The 24,905-nt window shown below is 47.0% G+C and overlaps 1 protein-coding gene across 3 annotated transcripts in view; it reads left to right on the forward strand.

Moving 5' to 3' along the window:
• Nucleotides 1-24,905, forward strand: part of LOC147710984 (neuropeptide Y receptor type 4-2-like) — a 156,262-nt gene that overhangs the window by 68,209 nt on the left and 63,148 nt on the right. The window contains exon 2 of one of the 3 annotated variants that reach the window (XM_086921781.1): nucleotides 3,061-3,124. The exons of the other annotated variants lie outside the window; for them this stretch is intronic. The gene's annotated coding sequence lies outside the window, so the exon portion shown is untranslated. The remainder of the gene's footprint in view (nucleotides 1-3,060; nucleotides 3,125-24,905) is intronic. 3 annotated transcript variants of the gene reach the window in all.

Raw genomic sequence — 24,905 nt, forward strand, 5'->3', positions numbered from 1 at the left:
GTAAAAATCAGAAAGTAAACAGGTCTCGATATGTCAAAGCCTTGTTTTTACCTCCTATTGCAGCTTTTTAAATAGAGTACAAACTTGCCTGGAAGGCCGAACGCTTTACATGAGCACCAGTAACATTTCACAAGGCCACATGCATTATTTATAGGTACACAGAGATTAAAGGCCTGATTGGTTTTCATGATGCCATTATTTCTCATTGTCCTTGCTACTACCTGTTATTGGTGGGGTGGACGGCTGGATCAGGAATCCTCTCAGATATAATGTCTCTTGAGCCCTTCGTTTTCACCATTACTATTTTTGTCCTTACCACTTGGACTCCTCAATAAAGAATCTTTGGGGTACCAATGTGGTAATTTTAATCACTCACTTTCCCTTCCACGCACCTGCACTCACAACTGCAGCGTTAATCCTGAAAAGAACTCCAACAAAGAGCCCTCTTGCAGCGCATGTGGGGAGTGCAGTACCACCCCCACAGAGAGCACCGCCTGATGATGAAGCATGACACCTGCATGGGTGTGTGAGGGTACTTTTTCCAAATGGACGAATTTCCCCACCTCCACCCTGTTCAATCTCCAACCTATCCTTTGAGTCAGGTTCTCACAGTTTCTCACAGCGACCTAACTAGGCCAGCTCGCCATCTCTTTAGGAACTGTTACCCCTTTGTGATCACGTACATTTTTCTTTTCCTGCTTTGATCACTACTAGAGTGTGTGTAACTCTTAGGTGCTCTCTGAGTCTTCTGGGGTGAAGATAGCTTTTTAGGTCCTCATGCCAAGGTTTTGTTTTACCTACTTCATCCAGTCGGAGCCATAGGGCTCGGCGCTGATTCACTCAAGTTTCCTATTTCTTCGGTTTCTGGACTGGTTTCTGAGGTAACTGCACCTTAACCAATAGGCTCCCTTTCATTCAGTTGCTTCTCCAAGCTAGTGTATTTTTCTTTTTGTTACCTACTCAAAGGGATAGTGCTGGGTCGGCCTGGCATGAGGTTATTATTCCTGTTCAAGGGAACTGACTGCACAGAGCGTTATGGTTCCTTTCCAACACCACTTGGATCATCAGTCTATCCAGTTAGCATGATTCCTTATGCAGACGTGGTTGATTGGTGAAGTGCATCCGCATTTAGCTATTGCCTGTCATTATCATCAAGATCTTCGCATGGACTTTAACCTGACTCTAAGCTTTTAGGTTAAGGTTGGTTGGTGCCCTCGGTTTACTTAAGGGCTCGTAAGGTACATAATCCTCTGTCAAGGTATGGTGGAGGACTATGTTGCTTGGTAGATCCTCATAAAGTAAGGAATGTGACAAAGCAGGGTTAATGTCATGAGGGTTTAATTTCCTAATTACCTACCGGGAAAACGAAACCAAAAACGTCCTCATCAGAGTGTTATAGCACGCCTTCCTCTTCCATTGCTCTTTACGAGCAGGGACAGGCGATCACTTTAAAGCTGAAGAGAGGTGTGATGTAAAATTCCAAGTAAAGATGTTTCTTTAAGTGTCAAAAGAGTTACCTGTCTCTAGAGTGAGTGGTTTTCTGTAGAGTGATATGTAAAATTACGGCATCCATATATGGTTCCCTTTTGGAGCTATGTTGTTTCTATATGTTTATCTAGGCACTTGGATGAGCACTGAATAAATAGGAGCATTAGATGAATAAAAAGCCCTCCCCTGCATACTTTATGGAAGGGGATATCAGGAACTGGCTTTTGGCAGTAAGTGTGAAGCTCAGGTTTAATCACAACACTTCTGTATGACTGTTTTAGCAGTTGCCCATGAAGATTTGGGTCATTTGCAAACACTAAAGAGGGTTGTAGAATGTATCAACCCTATTTTGTGAGTCGGTAACTTGTTCGCGACTCACAAAATAGGGTTTACGAGTCGCTATTAAGAAGGGGCATGCCAAGGGTTTCCCACCTAATATCAAGTCACAGAGGAATGTACGATTGTTTAGGTACCGGAAAGCGATTGCAAAACAATTGCAGTTTACTGCCTATTTCAAGTAGGTGGTCACAAATGGGTACGGGTCAGCAGGGGACCCCCTTCTTCTTTGTTATTGGCAGCGAAAACGTTCTTGAAGAGCAGTGGCAGAGGTCCCACGGTTCACTACATGCTCTTAAAAAATTTAACTTCAATGTTTCATTTTTTTTTAAAATGCATCCCATTTTCCTTCAAGTAAAACGGGCTACATTTCCCCCCAAAAGTGTTGTTTTATTTAAAAAGCAAACACAGACATGGGGTTCTGCTGTCCCCAGCAAGCCACCCTCCCTGTGTTACTGCCCATTCTCAATTAAACGCAAATTGAGACCGGCCTCCTGACTATTGATGAGGCAGGTCATTTACGACCCAATTGGGAATCGCTAAATGCGTCTGAGACACATTAGTACATTAAAATTTGCAAATTGCGAGTCACAAAATTAATTGGTCGTACATGTGTCTCTTACTGTTTATTCTTCCAGGAATAATGAGAATGTGTTTTGTAATTACTGCTTGGCCAGACTCCAATTCTTTCTGTACGAGGTCACAGAAAACACTTTGGCTACTACACTTCTCTTCCCGGATTCTGAACTACAAGTTCATCACCACAGAACTCTTTCTTGTATCTGATTTTAAAATTGAGAAGGCAGCCGTTCTTTAAAAAAATGATTAAGGCAGCAATAATGTGCACTGTGGCCGGAACTTGGTATTTTTGTCATTCTTTTCAGGGTACCAGTGATAGACTTTACAGGTTAATGCTATTAAAGTGAACTTTTTCGCTTTATATAAATATTAATAATCGATTTATATGATAATTCCTATTTTCCAGTTTGTCTCGATGCTGCCATTGCCATTTAATGTTTACCAGTGCTTCTTTATAATGTAGCATACATTTTTACATTTGGATTTTTGGTAACGTTGTTTAAACTTGCAACAAAGTTAAATCTAGCTTGGCACAGAACATTCTTCAAGTGTACTCTTCTGATTTGTTTGCACAATCCAAAAAAGGTCCACATTTCCCAGGAGATGATTTTGGGTTTTTTCCCATAGCCAGCTGTCTATTGCTTGTGTCTTGCTAAGTACAACCACTTCAGTATTCTGCCTGAAGGAGCCCTCCGGCGTTGGACCAGCATAACAAATTCAGGTCAGAAACTGGAATTATTTTAAGTAGATTCTGCTTTGATAGAGGCGCACATTGTTCCAAATTAGGGGCCAGATGTACAAAGCGTGCATCCAGTGAAATTAATTTTGCCGTGTACAAAAAGCAAAATGCGACTCAGTAACTTGTTACTGAATCGCATTCTGCTTTTGCGATTCGGTATTCAGAAGGGGCGTGGTTAGAACATCCCCCCTAATACTGAGTAGCACTGGTATGTGTGAATGTTTTGCGATCGAAAATGCAGTCGTAAAACATTCATATTTTAATTTACCGACTCCATAGATGGTGCGGTAACCCATTCACAAACGGGAAGGGGCCCCCAAGGGACACCTTGCCCTTTGTGAATGTGGATGAAAACTTTGTGAAAACTGCCTATTCTTAAAAAATGAAAAGCTTTTAATTATTATTTTTGCAATAGAAAACGGGCTCCATTACAAAAAAAATACTGCTTTATTTAAAAAGCAATCACAGACATGGTGGTCTGCAGACCCCAACAGGCCCACTATCCCTTTGATTGTAGCCATTCCCAATGGGTCGCAAACTGTGACCTGCACAGGTTTATTTTTGACCTATTGGGAATCGCAAACAGTGTCTGAGACACTGTTGCACATAGCTGTCTGCAATTTCCTAATTGCAAATCACAAAAAGTCACAATTATGAAAACACAAACTGACTTTTTTTGTACATCTGGCCCGAAGAGTGCTATTTCGCTTTTTTCTTGAGCCAGCATTGGACTGGCCTTTGCCTCCGCATGCTTCGACGCCCTTGGAGGTCTATGTAGCGTCTTCCGTGAAGCAGATGCAGGAACTCTCTCCGGCATTTACCGATGAGAGCGAAATAAGCCAAAAGCAGTCTGGGTTTGCTTGTATTTCCTTCTAAAAAGAAACCATCCTATCTGTTTGGCTGGACTGTACTTACTGGAGCAGCACCAAGTATAATTTGCATATGACTGATCTATGCCTGGAATGTTGGGCAAATCAATGCTAAACTGGCGGCAGTATTTATCAGTGGCTGAGACAAATTCAAGCACTAAAGCTATCACTTTTTTGCTACTGTTTGTTTCATGTAGAAACTTTTTGTCTAGGGATCGGCTCAAGGAATGAAAAGATTGTTTTGGTTCCCTGGGACAGCCTCTCTTGAAATCAGAAATTAGCTGGACTGGAACAATTATGCCGAAGCTGGAAAGCTGAGGCATTGCCTTGCTGCATAGTACAGCAAAGCCATTTCAAATAAAAAAATGCAACCTGACACACAGGAAATGTTGATGTCCTCTTCCATTATTTCCTACTGCTTTTCCACAATAGGTTTTCCATTGTTTCATGCAGATCGCGTAGAGGTAGTATTGTAGCAAGGCTGCCATGAATCCTCATTCTATCAAGGTGAAGGAGCCTCTCTCCACAAAGTTTGGTTGTAAAGGTCATCAATGGTCTAGAGGGCCTGTCACACCACTGGGCTTTGGTGCCCATCTACCTTCAATACTGTTGGTATCTATGCCCTGGTATAAGGATGGACAGGAGAGTAACTCCCTGGCCAAGGCTCATCAACAATATCTTAGGTTTGTCATCTTTTTGAATTGTTTCAGTGTGAACTGCTGCTGTTGGCTTTTATTTGATAACCGTCTACACCATCTCTCTGATACAGATTTTTAAAACTACACAGTAACTTTATGAGTGGGTAACTAAGAGATGACTAGAAAGAACCAAAGGCTAGCCTAAGAGCAGAGTGCACTGATTTATTACCAAATGCACCCATTATTGTTTATATTTTTTCCTGAGACATAAATGTAAATCGCCAGTCAGCTAAGAAATAGTAAAATGAGACTGAGCCAAAATAGACACTGCCAAATTAAGTACTGATGTACAATATCTGTGTGAACAACATATGTGAGGCAGTCATACAACCTGTACGCGATAGTCCCAACACTGGCAGTCTTTGGGTGCCACCCCTCATGCACAACTCAAGAATCACCAATTGCTCTACAAAAAACAACAGTATGCCATAGACTGCAAACAAACAAACTGAAACTCAGCACTACAAATCTGGAGGCATGCATTGTGCCCCAAAAAAGGAAATTTGGGGCCCGATGTAGGTCTGTCGGTAATGGCCGAAAATCAGTATTTTCGGCCGTTACCGATCGGTAAATAAGCGAATGGTATGTAGGGGGCATTATTTTACTGAATCGGTAAAATAAGTAATCAGTAAATTTACCGATTTGGAGCCACCCATATGTAGCTGGGACTCTTCAGAGTCCCAGGAGCCTTAACAAATCGGTATTTTACCATCAAATCCAATTTGATGGTAAAATACCGATTCCGGTGTGCATGCACATGTGTGCATGCACACCTATGCCATGTGACAGGCAGACCTGCCCTTAAGGCAGGTATGCCTGCCACATGGCACCCGTGCCTGTTTTGGGGGTGCCAGAGGGTGTCAAAGTGACACCCCCTGCACCCTTGTGTGAGTCTGTATTTACCGATTCAGTAAATACCGAATCGGTAATGTCCATTCATTCCTATGGGCTTCAAAGCCCATAGGAATGAATGGGCATCACCGATTCGGTATTTACCGAGTCGGTAAATACCGAATTCATCCGATTCGGTATTCCAGCACATCTGGAATACCTACATGTCGGACCCATAGATTTACAGATTTTAAATTACCGAATCGGTAAAATTCGGTCATTTAAAATCGGTAAATCTTTCCGACCTACATCTAGCCCTTGATGTTGCCTTGGCACTCTGCACTCAAACTCCCCTGTTCCGCTGATGGTGCAGCTCTTCTGCTGCTTGTCAGCCCCTCCAGTGCTGATCTTACCCCAGGAGCTTTGCTCCCGCACCTGAGTGGCCTGCTCATAAGCAGTCCCGATCCAAGGCCCCCTTAGTCCCATTGGCTAACGTTAAACCCCTGCACTTTGCACCCGGCCGCCCCAGTACCACTGGCGGTGTACCTTGAGTGCCCATCTAGACCTTGGAGAACCTTGGTGCTAACCCCCAAAACTCCCACTCGTAAGTCGTGTGCTTAACTGAGAAACCCCGAACAATTTATCTCCCATAGGAACCCATATTATGAGATTTTGGGCCTAAAATTTTCTACATGTTGGACTATTGTTTGTGTGGAAAAAAGATAACTAAACTGCAAAGTATAAAAAAATCTTACTGTTAGATCTGGGGGTCTCTAGTTGGCAGAGGTTGGTACCTTTGGCCAAATAGGGACCCTTGCTTCTAGTCAGGGTAAGGGGGAATACACTGTTGATAACCCCTGCTCAACCCCTTGGTAGCTTAGCACGAGTAGACAGGCTTATCCCCAAGGCAATGTGTAAAGTATTTGTATCAACACTCACAGTAACACAGTGAAACACCACAAATGGACGCCACACAAGTTATTTATAAAAATATAAATCTCTTTATCTGATTAGGCAAGATCAAAACGACATAAAACCAACATACACAATAAATCCTTTTTCTCAAGAAGTGTTCTTTAAAGTGTTCTTGCAGAAATAAAGATACAATTAAAGGAATTTGGAGAGTCAGTATGGCTGTAGACTCTATTTTCTACGTGTGGAAAATCACTTGAAAAATATGCTCCTACCAACAATGCCCTAGCTGTACTTGTAGCTCAAAAAATGCTGCACTTGTGGCAAGAACACTGTCCTTCACGGACGACAATACGCTCCGCTACAACCGTAACAAAAGCATGCTGTACTTGTAGGCAAGAACACTGTCCTTCACGGGCGACAGTATGCCCCGCTACACCCGTAGTAAAAGAATGCTTTAATCAGTTTGTGGGGAAGCGTCCAGCTCCTGAGAGCGGGCCTCGGTTATCGCTGCACGTCAGCTGTGCTGGGACGGGCCATCGGGAAGGGCCGGGTGTAGAGGCTTCACCGGCCGTGACCCTGCCTCTCTCTCACCCCACCCAAGTAGATGCACACAGCTGCGCTGGACGGGAGTCTGAGCGGTTATCTGTGGGGGGGAGGGGGTGCCTCGTTGTCTCTGCTCCTCCCGATGGACGTCTTCCAGCAAGTCTTGTCATGAATAGGTGCTCTCCCGTGGCAGAGTCGGGTTGTTCGGTGGCGCCTCTCACTTCCTGGTCTCAGCACAGTGATGATGCCCGGCTGGGCGGTTCTTCCTACAACAACGCCGCCTCGGGAATGCTTCTTGGTTACCAGGCAACCCTTCGGCTCTGCTCTCGCTGCAACGCGGCTCCTCTCCACAGCCTTGGGCAGACAGCTCGAGTAGCGGCAGTGAATAGATCAGTAATCACCCAGTAATTATGGAGATCGGAGACCGGTGGTGATGAGACACCGGCCCTCAGTGCTTCTCTCCGATCACGGGCCGGCGGCAGTGATGCGCGCTACGCTCTTGGTGCTTCTTGAGAGCAGATAAGGTCGCAGGCCAGACAGGCTTCACGGTGGCTCCAGCGTCATCCTGAGGGCACAAAGTTATCCCCAGAGACAGCAGAAACAGTGGAGTACGGTGCAGGGCAAGTTTCAAGAGTCTTGGCAAACTTTTGTATCCCTGAGTTTCCAACAGGAGGCCAGCTCTTCTCAGGCCCTTGGAGACAGTTACACTTCAGAGGGGACAAATCGCACAGCACAGCTCCTCTTCAAGTAGGGGGACAAACAACACAGCAGAGAGTCCCTTAGTCCTCTTCCTCAGTAACAACAGCGATTGCAGGTCAGCCCCAGACACACAGCAATGGCAGCACTTTCGCTCAGTCTTCTTCAGCTGTTCTTCTTTTGCAGGGATTCCTTCTTGATCATGAAGTTTCCGAGTCGAAAGTTTAGGGGTTTCCGCTCAGATATTTATACCCTCAAAGTTTTTGTTCTTCATGTGTGAAGGGTCCTGGACCTAGTCAAACCAGTTCTGGGTGCACTCTGCCAGTGCACATCTTCTTCCTTAGAAAGTGGGGGCTAGGGCCATCAGACGCACCGCAGGAGGTGGAGCCAGCATTGTGGAAGGCAGGCACAGCCCTATTTAGACCCAGGTGCTACTCCTCCCTCCACTCTACATGGAGATCGGTCTATTCAGCCTAGTGCCGACTCACCCATCCTCCTGGAGCCACCCCAGTCCCTGTCACTCACAAACCACATTGTCAATCCACAAACAGGCAGAGCCACACAGAAAGGATGAACAAGAAAATAGCCACTTTCTAAAAGTGCCATTTCCAAACTTAGAATTTATAAACCATCCTCCCTAAAAGATATGTTATTAAATTCTGAGTTCAGGGATCCCAGATTCCAACTCTCTGTCTTGCTGCTATGGGAAGATATGCAGGTAAATATGTTACACGCCATTCCCCATTCTACTCTATGGGCAAGATAGCCTTTCAATAGTGAAAAGGAAAATTGGCAGTATTTCACTATCAGGATTTGTAACCCACACTAGTACATGTCCTACCTTTCACATACACTGCACCCAGCCCAGGGGGTACCTTGGGCCTACCATACGGGTGTCCAATGTGTAAGAAAAGGGAAGGGTCAGGCCTGGCAAGTGTGTACACTGGCCAGAACAACATGGCAGTTAACAAACTGCACACAGGCACTCCAGTGGCAGGCCTGAGACACAATTTTAGGGCTACTCATGTGGGTGGTACAATCAGTGCTGCAGGCCCACTAGTAGCATTTGAATCACCAGCTCTGGCACACTCAGTGCACTTTACTAGGGACCTACTGGTAAAACAAATATGCCAATCATGGACAGCCAATCACAATAATAATTTACCAGGGAGCAGTTGCACTTTGGCAATGATCAGCAGTGGCAAAGTGCCCAAAGCATCTAAACCAGCAAAAACAATTTCCAGCACAGTGTCAAAAATACAGGGGGTAGAGGCAAAAAGTCAGGGGAAACCACGCCAAGGATGCCAGGTCTAATACTTACCTACCTTGTATTGTGAGATCCTTATGCGTGGTATCCAGGCATACCACCCCCAGTACTCAAAGGAATCCAAAAGTAACTAAAGAGTATTCTAAAAGTAATTATTGTATAATGGAAACTGCTTTCTGAATCAATGCCAAACTGTAACTATTGCAGCATTCAAACTTAACTGCTTTTCATTGTGAAGTCCTGCATTCCAAGTATATTTAACCTACCTGTGCCAAGTCTTCCTTTGTTCTAGAAATAAAATACAAGTATATATTTTTTATACTTACCCAATTGTTCTGGATTTAGTCTCTGAGCATGTGAATCAGTCTTGATTGAGTGAATACAATAAATGCTTAACATTCTCACTGGATAAGTCTATTTGCTTGCCCACACTACCACAAAGAGAGCTGTTAGTACTTACCTAATTTAGCCTCTGCTATACCACTGGGGACTCCCTGGACTCTGTGCACACTATACCTTACTTTGGTATAGTATATACAGAGCCCGCTTTCTACATTGGTGGCAGTAGTGGGATGATAAGGTGCAGGGCCTCACAATAGTTGCTGCAGCCCTTAGAGGCCTTTCTGGACACAGTGCCCTGGGTACCCGTGGTACCTTTCACATGGGGCTTACCTGTGGCCAGAGATGTTAAAACCCAATAAAAATAAACCTTGCAGAATTTGGCCGAAAACAAATTTCAGTCATTTTTCACTTGTGCTCATTTGTCCTCCTTAAAATATGTTGCTAATTCATAAAAATGCAAGATGCATATTTTGCACTCTGAAAGTTGCTTCTATAGCAGGGAGTTACACTTATAATTATATAGGGCATGAGATGGGCTCTAGGAGCAAAGTTGCTGATCTTGGGAGCTTGAGACACTGGTTCTAAATTTAGCTTACTCTCTCATCCAATATATTTTGTGGTTCTCTGATAACAGACTCTGTGAGGAAATGAACTGTTCGCTCATGTTGTAGAAGCAAATTGGACTTGGATTTTCTGAGGTTCCTTCTCCTAGTTTGTGGCAGCTGCCACAATATCCTGAAGGCCCTGAACTGATGCACAGTCTAGCAGAAATGAAGCAAGGGTGGGGAGGGACAAAACATATTTTGGGTGAGAGAGAACTAGTGAGAGAGTGATTGTGGTAGAGACAATAGAGGTGATAGTGGTATGGAGATAGTGAGTGACTGATTAGAAAGATACAGGAGAGAGAACAAGTGAGTGAGATGAGGAGGGACACCTAGGTAAGATAATAATGGGGAGAGGAAGGTGGAGCAAGAGGAAGAGGGAGTAAAAGGTGTGAGGGAGCAGGAATCCAGAAGTATGCCTGGATTCTCGAAAACAAATTTACACTGTTATCAGCTTACACTGCATGAGCACTTTTAAAACCCACATGCAAAATGCAATATGCAATAGAATCTTCCATCACAATTCATAACAAGCCAAACTGAAAACATGTTAACAGTATTCCCAAGTATCAAACCACATTCCTGTCTCTCAACAAATGATGCAGCATAAAAACATTTCTGTACAGTAAAGGTCCAGGGGAAAGTATTTAGAAGCTCTTTCCAGCAGAGTGTGCTCTATTTAGAAAAGAACAGCTTCCTACACTTTTCCTTTTGTATAAAAGGTCACTTTATTCAGAAGCAAGCAGAAACAGTACCATATCCTCAGGGTAAGTCGTACACTCTAAATGGCCATAACATTGTACTAACAAATGACCTCTAGCACATTCCTTCACACCAAAGTGTTACCCTCCCCTTAAATGTCTAAATTGTTTCAACCTTGTTAATGCAAACACGTATTACTACTCATTAAACCTCTATTCCTGAAGCACAAATTGTATTTGAATTCCTTTCCAACCTACTAAATGCAGGCCCAGGCTGTCTCCTTTTTAGGTCTTGGCTAGCGTAGTCTACGCACATGCGCAGTCTCGCTGGCGAGATTTTATGTCTCTGAGTAGCGAGGTTAAGGCCCTTCGCCATTTGGCAGCCATTGGAGAAGAGGTCTCAGTGACATTCTCTTTTCGCTGTAAGCCCCGTCCTTTTCGGATTGATAGGAGGCCCGGCTGCAGGTACGAGGGGGGGGGGGGTTGCTCGGGGGTGCAGTGTCTGCCCAACACAAGAGAGATCTGTGTATTGCACAGGTGGGGGGCTCGAAGTGAAATGGTTCTGACGCTTCCCAGGGCTGCGAAAAGTCTTGTTAATTTGTAGATGTGAAGAAGAAAGGTTTATAGCTCAAAACGAAGAAAAGTTAGTAACAAAAGCCACACCTGTGCAGTGCAGACACCCTGCCGAGGCTGACTGTCACTTGCTGTGCTTGGCGATAAACTGAGAGCAATGCACAAGGCACTTTGTGGCCGGCACACCCAGACCCCGCATGACTTGGAGTTTCTCTTTCACTTTCCAGCTCTGTTTTTAGGATGTTGTTGAGGGGGCCTCAGGCAGAAACGGGAGGCAGGAAGAGGTACCCACTGCTGCCCTGGGTGTGTCGCTGCCCCTCCCTCAGGAGAGCCCCCCCTCACACTGGGTACTGAGGTGCAGCCCAGGCCGGGACGGTCTGACGGGGTCCTTGGGTGCGGCTGAGGCAAAATGAGGGAGCGAATGACGGTCCTTCACTGGGTGAGTGTCCTCTCGCCCTACCATGGACGCGTGAGCAGCGTGTGCTACCAGGTAGATCAATGCACCTGCAGCGGCGACCCGAGTGGAAAAGCGCTGTATCGGTTTGTCGATAGAAGGAGAGTTATTGAGCGTGGAGGACAGCAGGACTCGTTATAGTATAGCGCTGCGAGGCCAGCATGGGCACGATGAGACACATAGCGCTGCAAGGCCAGCATTGGCATGATAAAAGGCACAGCGCTGCGAGGCCAGCATAGGCACCAGCAGACGCACAGCGCTGCGAGGCCAGCATGGGCACCAGCAGACGCACAGCGCTGTACGACAGTGCACGAACGATACAACGCTGCAGCGCTAACAACGCTGCAGCTCTAACAACGCAGCATAGTGTGGCCTACGCGCAGACCGACCGACTGACAGACCGCCGTCCGCAGAGGGGCTTACAGACAGGCAGACCGCCGTCCGCAGAGCTGGCTGTAGTTCTCATAACTGGCTCCTGGTGGCAGTAGGAAGAATCTGACACAATCCACGAAAGCAGGGATGTTTTGCACTTGTATGTAGAGCTTGCACGACCCCAAGGTATTGGAGCGCTTAACATGGGTACCGATTACATTACTTAGGACATACATGCTGCCCAGAGACCTGATTCAGGCGGAGGACTACCGAGCCTGAAGCATAAGATTGCTTCATTCTCCCGCTTGAAATCTCCCCTCCTTCAACAGAACTCCATGTGGAAAATTCATTCACCCGATGCTTGTTTTTTTAAATCTTCCGCTTTCCTCGACTCAAATGTTAGCAGGTATGTAAAAGGTAAGAATGAAAGCACAGGAGAGGAGCTAAATGGAGCACAGAAGGGGAGGGGGTAGAGGGGTAAGGTAAAGGGGTAGGAGGGAGATACGACAGTGAGACAGAGGACAGTCTGCCCCAAGTCCGGCTGGGTAGCTGACGACCGAAGGGGAAGTCCAGGCCCATCTCCTCTGTAGCTATCAGGTAGCGCCTTTGGGCATCCCCACCCAGCAAAGACAGGCTTCTGTTGGGCACCTAACTGAATGTACCCAGTTTTTTTTTTGCGCAGTGTGACTAGACTTTCTCCAACGCAGAATCACTGTGGCCGGAATGTGGATTTCACCGGTTTCATGGCGTAGTTTGCTGTCGGGAGCCACCCGTCTGTACTTGCGTCGTGAGCGCGTCACCTCAGACCCACCCTCCCTCCTGCTGCTCTGGAATACCGTCAGTCTCACTCGGGATTAGGCCTCCTCCTGTACCGCCGTGTAGGGTGCACGGTGTGTACTAGGGCTCCCGCTGCCTTATGTAGGGTGGACCTGTATGTTGTTGTGGTGCTCCCGCTATCGCAAACCTGTTTATGCTTTCAGCCCTGCTATGATAAAGGTGAGTGGTTAATCTACAGAGGAGAAGTTCCACCGTTCTGTGGTGATGGGCAGGCCATGGGGGGTGGGTGTTGGAGCTGCCGACGTGGTTGGGAGGCGAAGCGGCAAGGGAGCAGTGGTTGTGGGAGGGGAATGGTGCATGAGTTGGATGGGCGTCATGCACAGGCCTTTCATCCTTCTGGGGCCGATTGGGATGAGGTTTAGTGCTGCTGGCGCTGGGGGGTCATTGCAGGGGTCGGACGCTGTCTGAAGAGGGGGGATTGCAGTAGAGGATGCGGGGATGGCCAAGGGCGAGGGGTGCAGGGTGACCTGGAGTGGAGGGTGGATCCTGGCATTTAGGGCAACAGAGTCCGCTCGGGAAAAGGGTTCGGAAGTGCACAGCAGCTTGTGGATAGCCCACTTGGAGCGGGACATACACGGGCTGGAAGCGATGGGCTTCAGTTGCGCGGCAGGTCTAGTTCTAGGAGGGCCATTAGGCCTGGCCGATGAGAGGGTCAGCTGGGGGGATTCCACTTCCCCCCAGCTTCATTGCGTGGGATTGCCTGGTTCTGTGGGGCACGGTACGCAACTAGATGCGCTGCGAAATGCCAGAGTGCTGGCGGGGGCTGATGGTGAGAGAAGAGTACGTTTGCCATCTTTTGTATTTTGCTTGTGTTTCTGTCTGTATCGGCGTGAGTGCCTCTGTATGACGCGTCCGATGTACCTTTGTGAGTATATTTCCACGTGTGTGTGGGGAATCTAGGTTGCAATTTGCAAACCCTGCCTTGTTGGGAGTGAGTCAAGAAATATGTTCAAAAAGTGAGAAGGCTAAACATGCGCATGAGTGTGGGAGATAGACAATTTGGTGAGACTGGCTCAAATGTTAAATTGGGCCTTAGCAGGTTTAATTGGGAAGACCATGAGGGCAAGTCTGTGTGTGGGGCACTCCGAGGAGGTGCAGATTGAAAGTGACGGAAGGGGTGGAGGGGCCGAGTATACACCTGTGCAGCGTCGGACTGGGACATTAACTAAACAGTGCCACAAAATAAAAGTCACTGCCATTATTGGATTAGATGGATACAATGTGGCACATGCTTGCAAACTGGGTCGGTTGCTAACTTGTTAAAATTCACTGAAAAATAATTCTACAATGTATAGACGTTTGAGCTTGTAGCGAGCAACGTTTGTTTAATTATTAGGGAAATGAACAGTAAAAAACAGCAGACCACAAAGCAGGCCCTCAAACAGCCCAAAAACCGGTCCACGCACAGACCCGTCCGTTGGGCAGTGCCCGTTTCCACTACTGGCTACCCCGGGCCTGCATGACGGGCGAAGAAGGAAGGCTCAACAAGTGGTGCATGGGGGCGAGGTGTACACCGGGTAGGCAAAGAGAGGGCACAGCCAGTGTGAAGGGGGGACCGTGGCGTTACTGGGCAGAGATGGGCATGTGGTGAGGGGCAGTGGGTGCCCGCCAGCACACCGGCTGACCTGGGCTAAGGGAAGCAACGGATGAGCTCTGGGAGTTGGTGGGGGGCCTCGAATGACCCATTTCTAAATAAGGAGAGTCCCTGGGGTGAGGGTGTGTGTGTGTCTCTGTGGCTTTGTGTGTGTGCGTCTCTGTGTGTGTGTGTGTGTGGCTCTGTGTGTGTCTCAGTGTGTGTCTCTGTGTGTGTGCGTGGCTCTGTTTTCAAAACCAACACATAAATAAAAAGTTTGTCATTTACAATGGTAATAGCTCTAACTTTTCCGAAGGTAAGACTGTTGCATTGTAAATGCTTGTTCTCCTTGTTAATGTTATTTCCCCAAACTTGTTTCCTAACCTGAGCTCTTTCTTTCCTCTTATTTCCAGCTACAACTGACAATATATACACCAAAGTCCCCTTCCCTGCCTGTTTCCAGTACAGTCCCTCCTTTTGCTCAAAGAGTGGGATGTGGATTTCACCTACTCAGAGGAATAATTCCTGACATTCACATGCAGACTAAGCATTGATTAGCATCCACATAACACCTTCCGACATCTACTCTTGTCTTTCCCAAGCATACATGCAAGGGTATTCCTCCCAGCGTACAAGGTCCACCTTGGGGAATTACAACTCATGACACTGTTTATTTTGTGGAAAGGTGACTTATTGGGGAATATATAGAGCTCACAATGCCAAATCATGTGGCCAAGCCGTACAGTGTAAATGTCCCTGTATACTAACAAATGAACTGTCCATCACTCACCCCTGTACATTAACCTTCCCATAAATCTCTTACCTACCCACCTCATTAAAACCAAACACTTATTACCCATGTACATAATAATCTATTTCTTAAACATACATTTCAATCAACTTCCTTTCCTGCCCATTCAACCCAGGCCTAAACTTCTCTTGTTTCCTCTTTGTTAATGTTCTTTCCCGCTACTTCTCAGCTCCAAACCCTCTTTTTTTCCCCTTGCATTGATCTAAGCTCTCTCTTTTTGGCACCACAAAACCCTTCACCTGAGTTGTTATTCCTGCCCGCCCTTCCCTTTAAGACTTCTACTACATCAATTCCACAGCTCCTCCATCATTTTTACTAGATACATCCTGTTCGCCCAGAAATGCACACCATCTTCTCTAAATAACTTCGGGCATTTTTTTTTATGTATATGCTCAACCATCTGTATGCTTGTCACAGAGAAGTCAGGCTTAACTTAGAGGCAATGTGTAAAGTATTTGTGTTACATCTCAAATAGTAATAAAGTGGAAACAAAACATAAAAAGGATCCAACACCAGGTTAGAAACATAGAGTTAGTTTTAATAAATAAAACAAGACCAAAACAACAAAAATCTAATCAATAGAACCGGATATATTTGCAATTTTAAAGATTTCATTAAATATAGTGCCATAGAGCGCCAACTATGGCTAAATGGCCGCGCTGGACTGTGGCAAATACACAAGTTCAGGCCGACCATGAAGGAGCATGGACCGGCTATAGGGACCCAATTAGGCCTGCTGAACAAGAGTACTTTAAATCCTGGTTTGCAGAGCATTGCAAGGTCCCATGCAGAGGATGTATTGTGCAGCTGAGTTGATGGGTCGGTCTTGAGGAGCGGCGAAGCTGCACAGAAAGTCCTGCATTGTCTTTGAGGATCCCGTTGATGGCGGCTTGCAATGCAAAGTTCAGCATTGATGATGCATCTTGCAGTTGAGACGATCTTTGGTTCCGAGGACCTGCGAGACTGTGATGTGAGAGCCTACAGCGTTGTTCAGTCAAATAGAAGTAAGAGGGGCCTATTCCAGTATAGCACCGCACAGATGGTGGTTCAAATGCGGCTGTAGGATTGATGTGAAGTCATTTGCATCAGGAGAACCCTTGCAGCAGAGGCTATATATCAGTTCTGCTCGGGTTTTCTCTGCAGAGCAGAAGAGGTGCGTCATTTCTGCTTGATCCCCAGATGGGCTGACTGAGCACCTTCAATCCTACTTCCAAGGATCTAGGACTTGGGTGGCACAACTTGGCAGGGCAGGAATCACAGATGGCATAGACCAGGTGCTGGGTTCAAGGTCGTTAGAGCCTTCTGTCCCTGGGGATCTAGTCAGGAGGTTAGCCAACTAACCCTTGGAATCACTCTGGGGTCCTGAGTTCAGCAGATGCAGGTCCAGGCCTTCTCATCCAGGCAAGAGGGCAGCAGGTCAGCACAGCAAGGTAGCAGCCAAGCAAGGCAGTAGTCCAGCAGGGCAGAAGTCCAGCAGAGTGGCTGTCCTTTCAGCAGCACAGCGGTCCTTCTTGGTCCAGAAGTGAAATAAGAGTTGGTGTCTAAGGTCCAAATTTTATACCTGGTGCCCTTCCTCTGTAAGAAGGGATACGCTTCCAGAAATTCCCTTTGAAGTCCCCAGGCATCCTGCCTTTCCTCTCCTGGCTCTAGACTAACTACAGGGGGTATGCAACTCTTTGTGTGGAGGCAGGACACAGCTTATTCAAATGTAAGTCGGGCTGTGCCCAGCTCCACCCTTCCATCCTATCAGTAATGGACCATCCAGGCACACCTAAACTCCCTATTATGTGTGGTGTCTAGGAGAAAGACACAAAGCTCTCAACTACACTCAGTCATGTAAACCAGACACAGACTGTAGGTACCTAATGGCTAAAGCAGGAAAATGACACCTTTCTAAAAGTGCCATTTTCAACATTGTAATTAAAAATCTGACTTTACCATGAGAGGGGTTTTTTCATTACAATTCCAAAGACATCATACATGAACTGGTTACCTGCTCCCATTTACAAATTACAGCTTATTAAATGTAATAAAGTAACACTAATGTTAGACCATGGGAGAGGCAAGCCATGAAGTAGTGTAAAACACATTTAAGAGTTTGTTACTACCAGGACATGTAGAACGGAAAAGTCCATGTCCAACTTTTTAAAAACACTGCACCATGCCCTCTGGGCTGTCCAAGACCTACCCTAGGGGTAATTTATCTGTAGTAAAAGGTTAGTAGGGAGTTTAAAAACTGGACACACAGGGTTATATGGCAGACAAGAGGCATGTTTAAAGTGCTACTTAAGTGGGTGGCACAAGCAGTGCTGCAGGCCAACTTGTAGCATTTAATTTACAGGCCCTGGGCATATGTAGTACCTCTTTACTAGGGACTTATGAGTACATTAAATATGCTAATTAGGTATTGGCCAATTCTACCATGTTTTAAGAAAAGGGCACAAGCACCTTAGTACTGGTTAGCGGTGGTAAAGTGTGCAGAATCGTAAAGCCAGCAGAAACGAAGTCAGAAAACTAGAGGGTTTTAGGGGGGAAACCACCCCAAGGATGCCAGGTCTAACAAGCCCCAAAACGAGGTCATCCAAAGTGTCCACCCCTCTGCTGTCCCTCCTGTGGCCTGCTGTCTCACCACACCTTTGGAGTGGGTCTGTTCAGAAGGGGAGTGTGGCAAGGGCAATCCTCTTGCTGTGTGTACAGTTGGAAAAGGGCCAGTTGGCATCATTAACTAGATACAGAGATCACTGTCTATCTCTTACCACAGGTTTGATGGACCGAGCCTACTTCTCACCTTGAATTACTCAATGCAGTGCCACCATAAGAGCCCTCTAAGCTGATGCTGTCTCTCCCTATCACATTCAGAAATTTGAAGTGAACTATGCTGGCATTAATGGTAAATGATGCTGTCCACATGTCTATATTAGTAGTGCCTTTTTCTGTGCCATAGCTTAAATATATCAACAAACTCGCCACCCTTGATCTTTTTTCCTTTTTATTTGTCAACAGATATACACCCAAAGGTGCCCCTATGCCTATATAATGCCGCTTCACCCCTCTTTCTCCTTACGTTTTTCCTGTTGGTTCTCCATGTCCTTTCCTCTGCCTGCCATCCACCAAACCGGTGTCTTGCTCCTCTCCATCATGTGCTCCAACCCACTATCCTCTCTTGTCATCCCCCTTAATTTCTTGCTCCAAACCGTTAACAAATACTTTGCACCACAATTCCCTCCTGGTCCATTGGAATGCATTGAAAGCAAAACCTTCACTCACTGTGCCTTCTCTACCAAACTCCAGGACTCTGAGATTCCACCTTTGCAGTCATCAGCCATCTCCTGTCCCCTTCTTTTCTCTATCTCATTTATATCCTCAGTATTTCTTTGTATTCTCTATATTGAAATTGTATACAGAACGACAAAGTGCAACATACAGACCATTAAAAAATAGCATACAGATCAGTACAATATAGCGTACTCAATGTACACGTTCCAACAAATTACAGTGCAAATGCTGTACTTCACTCTAACATAACAGAGGGACAGGAAAAAGAAGGGAAATAAATGAGAAATATCCACTCAGCATGGAAAACACATATGCAGGTCATCCAAGAGGGGGTTCCCTGAAGCCCTCATAGTGAGAAGCCAGTGGGAGTACCGTATGGCTAATGCAGGGACCCGCCAAAGGAGTCTAACATGTGGCTGTGTGGACCATCTGCTAATCATCTGGCCCAGGGCCGGATTGGCATCAACCGCCTCCTCCTTACTCAGTGCACTCAGAAGCATCTCCAAAGGGACTAAATATATTTAGGGTGGGACCTTGCAGGCATCATTCCCATTAGGTGGTCAGTTATACCCAATATTAGACTGCATCTTGAAGGGCACCCTGCCCTCGGTGGCATCAGGCGGTGACCCCTATGTTTTGCCACCTGACGCTTAGCAAGCAAGAGTAAGAATGCTGTTAGTCTGTGCACCTCCAGGGGAACCGCCTTCACATAACCTAACAGTGCAACTCTCGGGAAACACTCTAGTGCGTGCTCAGTGATCTCTTCAATAGTATCAAAGACAGTGATCTAGAAGTGCCCCACACCAGTGCAATCCCACACTAGGTGTAGGAAATCAGTGCAGGGCGCAGCATAGCGCACGTATCGTGCACCCTCAATCGGCTCATCCTTTGCACTTGATCCAGAGTGTAAGCCTGTGTAGATACTTGAAATGCATTAAACACAGCCTGTAATTGGGTGAAAGTGCCCAGGACTGGGTGTAACAGAACTTCCACTGGTCCTAAGTAAAGGGGAATGCAAGGGCGTCAGACCACGCCTGCCAGGCACCGGAGCTCCGGATCGGCGCTGTGTCATGCGTAAATCTAGTAGTACCTGAAACGTGGGAGGGGGGCGCTACAGGAAAGGAGTCATGAAGCGCACAGACAGCAGCTCACAGCTGAAAGTATGTAATCATGTCCATTAATGTAACATTAGACGCTGCAGGGCCTGCTGTGGTGTAATAAAGCCAGCATTCGGATATATGTCCTCCAAAGTAGTAAGCTGTAAGCGACGCAGCCTGCCATAGGTGCTGGCATCAAGCATCACAGGGAAGGAGAGATGTCCAAGGACTGGGACAAAAGGGGCAAAAGGGCTGCTTAGTTAAGCCTGCCAATGAAGCTTGCTTCACGCCCACACCAACAGTGTAAATTGTCGTCCTTGGGCGCTTGGGGATAAGGTACAATGCCATTTGGAGGGGACACGGTGCAGCGTGATCAAATTCAGGCGCAGTGTGAGCCTTGAACTGGGTAGGATAGAGCCAATAATGTGCGAACTGCGCCTGAGTGCTATAATAATATGAATCCATATCTGGTGCTCCCAGCCCTCCCTGCTTAAAGGGGGGTGTTAACACCTCCCTTGTGATCCTAGGCTGGCCAACCCCATCCATGCAAGTGTTGCCAAATGCTACCGAAGATGTCACCTAAAACACACTGACTGTGGGAAGCTCAGAAATAAGTAAAGGAATTTAAAGAGAACCACCATCTTAGAGATGACCAACCTCTCAGTCAATGATAACGGGAGCTTCATCCAAGTCTCCACCCACTCCTCAAACCAGGTCTCAAGCACCTGTAATTAGCCCTCCAGAGCTCATCCAGACCTCGGATCAGCCAGACCCCCAAGTAGTACACAGGCTCTCTCGCCCACCTCAGCAGGAACTCCGAGACATATTCCTCCATTGCTGTCATAAATGGGAACATTATCAATTTAGCCAAATTAACAGCAATCCCTGTTATGCCACGAAATCTGGTGAATTTTATAATCAGCGGGTCCAAGTTTTCCAGCGGATCCCTCACATATAATGTAACATCATCCACATACTTGGACACGAGAACCCCATGGCATGTAAAGGCCAGACCTTGGTGGCAATGATATTGCCTCAGCCAAGCCCCTAGCGACTCAACAGTGATCGCAAACAAAATGGGAGATATGGAAAGTGGGGGTGATCATCCCATTACCCTCAGGCAGGCAACTGGCTGAGTACAAAGAAGGCCAATCAGTCGGATGAACTTTGGGCTGACTCCAAGGCGGGAGAGAGGTAAGGCCACACAAGTGAATCAAATACATTAGCTGCGGTAAGGGCGGGGTCAATGGTGTGTATCAGTGCAAAAAAGTAGACCTGGGCGGTGAACTTGGCTCTGTTTGCCAAATTTATGGAGTGTTCTGCACTCCGTGCTCCGCAGAACTCGCGAAGTGCAGAAAACTCCGCTCCAGGTAGTGCCGCAGAGTTTTTTCCCCGCTCACGAATGGTAAGTTTGCGAGCGCGAGCTATGGCACGGGTAGAATTTCTACCCAAGCAGAAGGAAAACATTGTGAACGGCAGTTCGCACTGCACTCCTCCACTTGCGGAACTCCGCTGTGTTCTTTTGTCACTTTGCTAAATTCCGCATAGCAAATCTCTGCGAACTATGCCCAGGCCTGCAAAAAAACGTGTGCAAAGTGCCATAAATCTTCCCAGTATGAAGCCCACATTTTTGGTTGCGCTATAAGCGGCAAGAGAGGGAGTAATCTGGAGGATATCAGTTTTGTAAGGGTTTTATTATCCATGTTAATCATGGATAAGGATCTGTGCGACTCACAGCACGGGGGTCCTTGTCTGGATTTAGTAAATTTACTTTCAGCGAACCACTATCTGTTTGCTGAGTGGCAAAAAGCGGAAAAGGTAATGAAAAATGCAAAGAAACTAATTAATGTCATCATCAAGACAACCTCAACATATCATTCACCTCCCACTTCGGCCACTCAGTTGGGCCAAATACCACCAAACAATGAGAACAACAGAGGAATCATCCCAGAGGGGCAAAGCAAAGGTCTGGCACTTTCCCAGCCAGTGGGTAGCCGTGTGGCTGGAAAGGTATATTGTCAGGGTGGCCAGAGCTTACATGGTCAAGCACCACACCGCAATCAGCAGCCAAATCTTTACTGCCAGGACTCTAGCAGCAACACTGTAAAAATGAGCTGTGGGAGGAACGCCACCACTAAGCATCAGACAGCACAATCCCAACGGTCCTGCACATTGTGTAAGTCAACTCAGTCATTTTCATTCAGAGGGAGACCCCACCACTGTGAGCAGATTTTTTTAACACATTTTAGCAGCCACCTTAGGATCAATGAAATAGTGGGTCTTTACGGAATGGAATATTCACAGTTTGGCTCTGTAAATCAAAGAGAACTTGATCAGTTTTCTGTAGTGAATGCTTGATTGGTAATAAATCCCTCCTGACAGCCTGCACCACAATCGTAAACTCTGGGAAGAGAGACATTGAGTTACCTTGATAGTTAAATGTCCACTGATCTTTTGCCAGTCTCAGGCCTGTGTCCCTATCTCTATAATTCATTACCCGGGCTATTATTGGGCCGGCAGGTGCCCCACGTGGAGTTCACTGATGGAGCAATCTATGGGATAAGCATGGCAGAAAGCGTGTCTCCAAACAACTTGCGCAGCACTGTTTCGACATAGTCATCCTTGCAGCCCATCACCGTTCACTCCAGAATGCTCAGTATTCACAAGTTGTTCCTCCTTGAGCACACCTCCAAATCTTCGCTCTTGCTCTAGATGACCTCGAGGACCCTTTCCATTCTAAGCAGCTTCTCTCCAGCCGTGGAGTTTTCATCTTCTACAACCAATGTTCGGTTCTCAAGTTGGTCTATCTGCTTGTTGTGTCTATCTATTTCTCCTTCAGGTGATCAAATCTGTCAATCAGCAGATCAATTTTAGTGTCAATGGCAGTCAGGCTAAATTTGAAGTCCAGAAACATGGCACTAATGTCCGGCTCCCGAGATGAACCCTCTCCCCCTCTTTTAACAGCTGCTGGCCATCAATAGGTGAGTCTGCTGTGTGCCAAGTGGAGACCCGCAAAGGCCAAAGACAGTAGCTACACTTGCACAATAATGATCACAGGTGCTGTGCGCATCTACCTGCCGGGTCCCGCCTCACTCCTGGAGTGCTCCTGAAGAGGGGCATGAGTAGACCGCACACGTTCCAGCAAAACAATCGCCCAGAGTAGGGAAACAGGTCAGCAAGCAAGGTGCAGACGCAGACACTGGGCACACACTTCATATCTGAAAATGGTGAAAAAGTGCCCTCCATGGAATTCAAACAGGCACAGTCTCACTCGAGCAGCAGAATTACGGGGGGCACGAGCAGGCCAATTCATGTCTATACGTTGTAGAAGCCTCAGGCCGGGCTGTGAAGGGCCTTTCAGTTCCTCTCACAGCAGACTTAAAGCAGCAGAAGGATACCTCATAAACACTCTGTGTCAGCTAAGGAAGGCCCAGGCCCCCAACAATGCTCTTAGCTGGTAATCTTGCTCCAACATGCCCAGCCAAGCTGCAGGGTCCACCGCGATCAGGGATACCAGTGAGCACTCAATTCAACCTCACTGACGCCACAGGGGATAATCTAGGTAGCCCGCCCTGAGGCACAAGCATGGGTATTCCTTCGTGCCCGGGCACCCAGCTGGAAAAACTAGGTTCATGCTCACCACATGGGCTGCTGGCTGACGAATGGCCCGCTTCCTGGGATGGTACTTGGTCATCAACACCCAGGACAGCATGTGTAACATGCGTAAATGCCACGAAGAACGGCATAGGGTGGTACCGCACCCGCTCAGTTTTCCTGTCCTAGGCCTCCATGAATGAGAGTGCCATACAGAGTAGCGTGGGCTGGCATAGTCTCTCCCCTGCTTGCCGCTGAAGCGCCAGGTGGTCTCACCCAGTTCCGCTCCTTGCAGACACAGCATCCCGCTCCCAGTAATTGTCAGCTGTGCCTTCAGGACTGTCTCCGTTCCTCTGATATCAGGAGCCGCACACATGGACTCCACATGCAGACAAGGCCTAGTACAGGCCACAAATGTCTCCAAACAACCAATCATCCTCCCGCTGCTGCCCGGCAATTAAAAAAAGGGGCACCAGCTATGCAGCAAGGAAAGGCAAGACCCAATGCCCCCTTTTGTTAGAGATACATGATGGATAAAACCCTCCTGCCGGCCGAGCCTCATTGAGTGATGGCCATTTTGTGGCCGGCATCTCTAGAGCCCCCCAATATCCACTGTATTGTCTATCACACAGCTCCTCTACTGTCCCCTGGGTAGCCTATAGTCAATTGGCCAAATGCTCCAAACCCAGTGCCCTCCTTCTGCTTATTGACCATCTTCTTCTGTTTCTCCTCTAGCTCGAATCTCTTGCCACCTTTCTGCTGCCAACTTTGTTCAACCCTCCAACCTCCTCTTTCTTCTTGAGTCTTCACATGACTATCTTGAGGTGAGGTCTTCAATGCTCACCTCCACACTTTAGTGCTCTGGGTGGCTATGCCCTGCCTCGAAGCTGTTTCCACCATATTTGAGGTATACACTCATGTAAACGCGCCTGCCTAATTGGAAACCAGGACCTAAAAAGGGGGCATTCCCTTTTTTCAAGGGCCCCTTCCAAAAGCAGAATCACCCTGATCAACTGCTGCCTTGTTGCTCCTCTCTCCTTGTGCCCCTCGATACTTGCATTCAGCAACATTCCTGGCAGTCTCCACTTGTCCACTCTGCCATGTGCCCCTCACCTCTGAGACCTCTCCTGTCACCTTTTCTCTATATTGCATGGGGGCAGCATTGTCCCTGAACTGGGGGACTGTGCCCAGTCCTCCCTGTGCTCTACTTGACTATGGTGGTGTGCGCCCCTTCAAAACCCGTGGCCGCTTTCTTCAATGAACTAGACAGTCTTTCTCTTCCTCATCAGTATCCTTCTTCTTTGTGTTCTTCCCCACCATGCATGAGTTGAGTAGTGACGTGGTGGCTTCACAGCTGCCGATGTCACGTGCATCTCATGTCTACCCTTCTCTTTTCCAAATGTCCCTGTACATCACAATACAACGGAACTCAAGATGGCCATAGAGGAGTCTACATCATGGCATCCCTAATGGTGGCACACGTATTCACAACTGTGTATCCCATTGTCACATCATATACATGTGATGCATGGCTCACACAACTCTTGTAGGGACATTTACACCAGGAGCCGCATTATGGAAAGTGGCATGTGCACCCGCGGCACTTAGTATGACAGAAGGGGGCCACAGACGCTTGTGCAGCCCTTTATGTAATACAGATATTGCAGACGCACATATAGCACAATCGCTATCAATCAATAAGGGAATTGTAA

Source organism: Lissotriton vulgaris, chromosome 5 (assembly GCF_964263255.1).
Source record: "Lissotriton vulgaris chromosome 5, aLisVul1.2, whole genome shotgun sequence".
NCBI classification, from domain to species: domain Eukaryota; kingdom Metazoa; phylum Chordata; class Amphibia; order Caudata; family Salamandridae; genus Lissotriton; species Lissotriton vulgaris.